This window comes from Pan troglodytes, chromosome 10 (assembly GCF_028858775.2).
Source record: "Pan troglodytes isolate AG18354 chromosome 10, NHGRI_mPanTro3-v2.0_pri, whole genome shotgun sequence".
Classification (NCBI taxonomy): domain Eukaryota; kingdom Metazoa; phylum Chordata; class Mammalia; order Primates; family Hominidae; genus Pan; species Pan troglodytes.
The window spans coordinates 138,310,091-138,316,728 of NC_072408.2; positions in this window are offsets into that span (position 1 = coordinate 138,310,091).

The window sequence follows — 6,638 nt, forward strand, 5'->3', positions numbered from 1 at the left end:
CCACTGTATTCTGGTTCTGTGATTGGTGCAGGGCTGGTCACATGGCCTGAGCAAGTCCAATCACTGTGAGCATCAGGGTTTGTTCCCTGGCCAATGGGAAAGGCTCTTACACTTTCACCGGTTGTACTCTGGACCAGTGATTGGTGCAGGGCTGGCCACACGGCCCAGCCAGTCCAATCAGAGTGCATACCAGGACTTGCCTCAGGGATAGCGGAAGAGCCTCTCATGTGAGAGGAACTGGAAGAGACTGTAGCCTCCATCTTGTCCTATTGATGGGGCCCCTAAGGGGCAGTCTGAGGGGCACAGGCCCTAGATTGGGTCATTAGTGGGGCCAGAGCAGCCCCATCTGAGATGCCTTCAGAGCAGAAGGTCCAGATCTGAGATGGAAAAAAACATCACTGGAGCCCTGGATCCAGCCGAGCCTGCAGCCAGACCTGTACTGCAGCAGTTGCCAGGGCCAGGTCTCCTCCTCGCTTTTATTTCCTTGAGCTCATTTGAGGATTTCTGTGGCTTCCAGCCCGATCCACACAAAGCCGGATCAGGATCCAGAACCCGGATCTCGCCTCTTCCCCCTCTGCCGTCCTGAGCCTGGGCTCATGGCCTCAGTTTCCCTGGCTGTGAAAGGAGCCGGGAAAGCGCGGGCATCAGGAGCACGAGGGGCCTCAGGACAGCGCGGGTGACCCTGGGCCAACCGAGCCTCGATGCCAGCCCCAAGCCCGCGGAGCCCGCTGTCCCCTTGTATGTCGGCGCCAGACAGAGGGACAGGGTCAGGTGGGGCAGAGTTCACAGAAGGTCCACTGCACTCGCTACCTGGGCAGTAGGGGAGCTGCCCAAGCCGGGCCTCTGACGTCCCCTGGTTGGAGGGCGAGTGGTTCAGGCTCACTCCCGAGGGTCCTGACCAGCAGAAGGAGGGGCCCAGGGACAGGTGAGGAGATGCAGTCCTGGTCCCGGCGAGGACAGCGGCCGGCTCTTCCTGTGGCCCGGAGGGCCCTGTCGGAAACAGCTTGAGGACCCGGAGTTCCCAGGAGTCTCCTGCCAGCCTTCGTCTCTGCCTGCCCCTCTCGCCATAGTAGCGGGAAGGGTGATAGGAGCACGTGGGTATTCACGAGGCCCCACGCCTGGATGAAACCCAGACATCACATCGGGGTACAAATTGTGATGGCAAAACACACAAGTGAAGCTCATGAGACAGACGTCACCACACAGACACCGCCATACAGCCAGTATAGGCAAATAACCCACAAAATGAGATCAGTAGCTCACATGGAGAAACATGAAACTGTTAACACAGAGCACAGAAGCACAGCAAACATGGGGTGGCACACACAGGTCACAGAGGACAGGCACAGGAATCACACCTCCGCAGCATGCATGGACCGGTGACACACAGGAGAGGATACAAAGAGACTCACACAGCAACACAAACAAGCACCAACACACGCAAGTGACATGTACAAGTGACAAAAGATGGTGACACATTCAGTAACATGGGCAGCGTGGACACAGGTGATGGCACAACACACAGGAGAAGCCCACACTATGACACTAACACACCACACCAGTGACCCACCCAAGTGAGTGCACGTGCAGGCTGCACACAAACGGGTGACACACAGAGGCAGCAAATTCAGGTGACATATAGTCAGTACACATGAATAATGCATGGGAAAACACCCAAAGAAATGCAGCCAGATGATACACATATAGACATCACACACACACACACACACACACACACACACACACACACATACCAAGTAGCACAGGGGAGCATGTGGTGGTCAGGTAACACAGATTTAACATACATCAGCATAAATGTAACAAACCACATACAAAGATAACAGACATCAGTGCACAGGAAGCACTCACAGGTGATATAGGCACAGCCAGCACACACAGGCAGCACATCAAACACAAGGAAACAGCACACATATGGCACTCACAGGTGACACACAGCATTATGCATGTAGGCCATACCTATGTAACACACATTGGTAGTCCCTAAGTCACACCCATGGGCAACTCACATGGGAACCAGACAGGTAAGGCAGGGCCACTCACACAGGCAGCACACAGGTAACAGATACACGGGCTTACTCTGGACCCAGGCTCAGATATAGGATTGAAGAAGGACCATATATGAGCCCAGTGTTCCTTCTAACCTGAGGGCAGATGCTCTGGGAGAAGCATGTTTGGAAACTGGGGTACGGGGTAGAGAAGGGCAATCCACTTGGCTTTAGTGCTTGGTCCTAAGGGAGGGAGGAGGGCTTTGCCAAGCTGGTGTGACCCCTCCTTTATACAGCATGTCACATTCTAAATCATCATCCTTCGATCTTCCACAGCGAAGAACACCGAGATGTTTACATGAAATAACCCTCCTGAGTCTATTTCTTCTCCAGCTTCACGGGTGCAGTAAATACCTTGTAGTGAAGCCTTTATCTCTTAGATAAAAAAAGCGCTTATGCAGACGTTCCTCCTTGACTTGCTTCATTAATCTTTTCAAGTTACATCCTGCTGCCAAGTCCTCAACCTCCCTCCCATTACTGGAAGTGGGGCTTAATTGGGATGTCATAACTGCTGAGCTGCGATGTAGAGAAACCCTGAGATGGGATGCCTTAGGCATCTCCAGGAATCAGGATGGAGCTGGTGTTAGATGAGGGAGCACTTGTTTACCGCCCGCATCCATTCTGAAGAACTAAAAGAAAAGACAAAGCCCAGGACTCTCACAAGGCTATTCATGAAAAGGTGGATGGAAAGGATGCTGCACCTTGACTTTCTATCCTGGGAGTCTTTTCTGTACTTCACCTTTAAAGTGACTTGGGAATGCTCTCCCTGCTGCGGGTCCACACTTGTGAAGCCGTGGATAATTCATCAAGGTGGGGCTGTAGAAGAAGCTGTCCCTTCTGTCAGGGACAGAAGACACTGTCCCTGGTGTCTTCTGCCAGAACGCTGAGGGGAACACCCAACCAGAATGGGCAAGGACACAGAGACCACTCTAAGTCAAGCTCTCTCCTCCCCTCTCCCTTTATGCTACATGTACAGGGTGTCAGAACAAAAGGAAAGGCTCAAAGTTCTGAGTGAAAATTCATTACATTTCAAAGTGTTTCCAAGTTTTCTGATGCTTTTCAGGGGCCAGAGTCCAGTCTGCAACTTGCACTCAAAGAACCATGACCTGTCCCTGGCAGAGACCATAGCCCATTGGTGCAACACAGCCTTAGAGTCTAGTTCCTTAGGAAGTGAAAGACCCTTCTGCAATCTTCCCTGACTGTAACATTGCAGCCATGATAGGACTGGCACCCCTCTTTCTTTGCACCCAGACTTCAGATGCTTCCGAGGCTGCCCACCATAGGATGGGCTTGGGAACTAGACTATCTCATTACAGTATAGCTGCTCCCAGAATGTTAACTGTCCCTAATGCTCTCAGTGGAGCAGAGAACTGAGAAAGGAGATTCACCATGAGTTAGAAAGGCAGTAAGAATCTCAAAAGACATCAAAATCTAATTTCAGCTTCCAAGAACAAAATGTGTTTCGTGGAACAGCATTGCAATTACCTGCATTATCAACACCCAAACCCTTTTGGCACCATCTCCACCTTCTCATTTCTTATGCATGATCTTAGTGCAGAGTGATACTCACCTTAGTTTTAATTAAAAGCTCATAATGCACAAGTATATTTAGAAGGGAAAAGGACTCAGATCCCCTTTAAGGATAATTATATGCTTATTAAAGCCCATTTCCTACACCCCGCTGTGTGTTTAACTTGGCCCATATGCTCAACGTGGACCTTGCTGGAGCTTTGTTGGTAGTTGCAGGTGTTGAAGTCCAGCAGTGAGCACCCACCCTCCTGGTCAGGTGACCAAGAATATGGACCCCATCCACATCCCCAAGCGCACTACAGGCTGAAGGGGTGTCTACATGCCCCCCTGCTTCAGCCTTGAAGGCTAAGGGAGGAAGGAAGCATTGGATGGCATCTCCCAGCCTGCACACCAAGGCATCCCCCCGCTCTAGAATCTCTGGGATGTTGAATGATCTGTCTGAGTGACTTGAGCCCCAAGAGGAGATACAACATGGTATGTAAAGAAACTAGAGTTGGGTAGGGCCAGAGCCAGATCGTGGGAACCTGTAGGCTACTGCATCTGTCAGGAACGTTTGTGTCAGAGCAACAGTGTTTGAGTCGTAGTTGGGGAACATTTTCCCAGTGAAGAAGTTGCCCCTGAGTGGCCAGACCATTGTATTTGTTCATTCATTCAACATGTATTTTCCGATGTGCTGGGTTGTGTTATTGGTACTGAAGACAGAAGCCACAGCAACACAGACTCATCCCCTGCCCTCAAGTTCGCAGCCCAGAGAAGGATACGGAAGAGGAAAACCTAGTGTAAAAATGGAATTGCAAACTGTAATAGATGTCAGGATGGAAAATTACAGGGAGTTTTGAGAACATATAATGAGGCTTAAGGAGCTAACATTTGAAGGACATGCAATCAAAGGATATGGCATTCCAGGTAGTAGGACCAACAGGAACAAAGGCCCAAAGTAGGATGCACACCCTTTAGGTACAAAAGTTGTTGTCATAGCAAGAGCTGACACTGACAGAAGGCTCACTGTGTCTATAATTACTTTCCACTGCTTTAAATTAATCTCCCCATTTACTCCTTAGTGTAGCCTCAGGAGTAAAGACAGCTTAATGAACCTAGTACAATCATGATTCCCATACTGTAGAGGAGGATATGGAAGCAGGCACAGATAAGTAACTTGCCTAAGGTTATACAACTCATAAGCGGCAGTGCCGGAATTTGAACCAGGCCATCTGGCTCCATGCTGAACTTCTTTAAGATCCCTCCAAGTGATCTGAGCCCCAAGAGGAGATGCTGCATGGTTTGCAAAGAAACTAGAGTTGGACAGAACAAGAGCCAGATCATGAGAACCTGAAGACCATCGCATCTGTCAGGATCCTTTCTGTCGTGAGCAACAGCAAACCAAAACCAGGCCAGCATAAATGAGAAGAGACATTAATGGTGCACTTACCTGGAAAGTGTGGTGACTTCAGGCCTGGCTTGATCCAAGTGCCCAGGTGACATCACCAGAGTCCAGTCTCTGCTCTCCTTCTCTGTGCTACCTTTATTCTCAAAGCAGCTCTGTCCAGTAACTCCAACCTTACCATCCTCCAGTTTATGATTCAAAAATCTCAAGAAAGGTCCACCACCTTTCCTCAACCATTCAAGCAGAAGACCAGGGTTTCCTCTGTTTGGATGCCAGAGTCCTTGCTTGAATTGCATGCTTGTTCCTGAACCCATCACTGTGGCCCAAATGGAAGCTCTGATTGATCCAGGCTAGGATGCATGACCCATTCCCTGGAGCCCAAAGCAAAGTCACATCTGGAGTCCTGGACTGGGGGAGAGGATCTGGCAGGGAATGTAGACCCAGATATGGAAGAAGAATGTGAAGACTGAATGTCCAACAAACAAATGTCACTCTTCAGGCCCATCCAGGACTTCGGCTATTGAGGAGAACTCAGCACCAAGAAGAGAGTATTTTCCAGGTTCTCTGTTAACTGAGACCATGGCTTTGAAGAGGAAGGAGGAAAGAAGGATGGCCCAAGGGAGGCAGCAGCTCCAGAAGCAGGAGAGCTGTAGACTGCCCCCAACATTCGCCCATACCCCACCCACCTTGCACCCAGGCCTGGGTGGGACAGAAACCTCCAGAGCCCAATAAGAAGGGGACTTTAAACTAGTGGCTCTCAAAGACGCTGTCCACTGGAATAATCTGGGAAGCTTTGCAATGACTGGATCCTGGCTGGCCTCATTCTCACAGATCCTGATGTAATTGGGCTGGGGCACAGTTTGGAAATCAGGGTTGTGAAATCTTCCCAGGTGACTCTTCTGTGCAGCCAAGACTATAATCTACAGCCTGAGTCATTCTCTACATGCACCAATAGTGTGTCTACTCCTCAAACACCACCCAGGGATATCACTCTATTTTAATTCATCTCATTTCTATCCATTTGTTAAAAAAAAAACATAGCAGTTCACCCACTTAACTCTCTATTGTTAATTTTTCAAATCCTCCCTGGGGCTCCTTCAGAGTAACTAGGGGAGAAACCAGCGTCTGACCTGGAAGCTCCTTTTTCTCTTTGCTGTGCTGATTTGCTCAAGATGTTTCAGGTGACAGTGAGGCTGTGGTTGGTGTGAGGTCAGTCTTCACCTTTCTAAGTCTGGCCAGGAGAGGAAGTGACTGGGAGAGAAGATGATTAATACCCTCCCAGGCAACCCTGAGTGGGGCTTGTGGGGAGGCCCTCAGTGCATTTGGCATAACTAGTCTGAGCTGTCTCCTTCTCTTCCTTCCATCCATCTGTCCATCCACCCATCAATTTGCAAGGACCAGATTATGATGGACATTTCTCCAGAGGTCTGTGAGGGAGGGAGATGATGGGCCAGAAGCCAGATGCATCAGACTCATGCCTTCCCAGAGAAAAGATGGAGAGAGGGAGATCCTGAACTGACTGAGCCCAACTGTGATATAACCACATTTACTTACAATTGACTAAGACTGAATGTTGTGCAGTTATTTTGGAGGTAGTATTAGCTATTACTGTAAGTTTCAGTTTTGCATGGCTCAAAATTCGAAGCTATTACATGTTT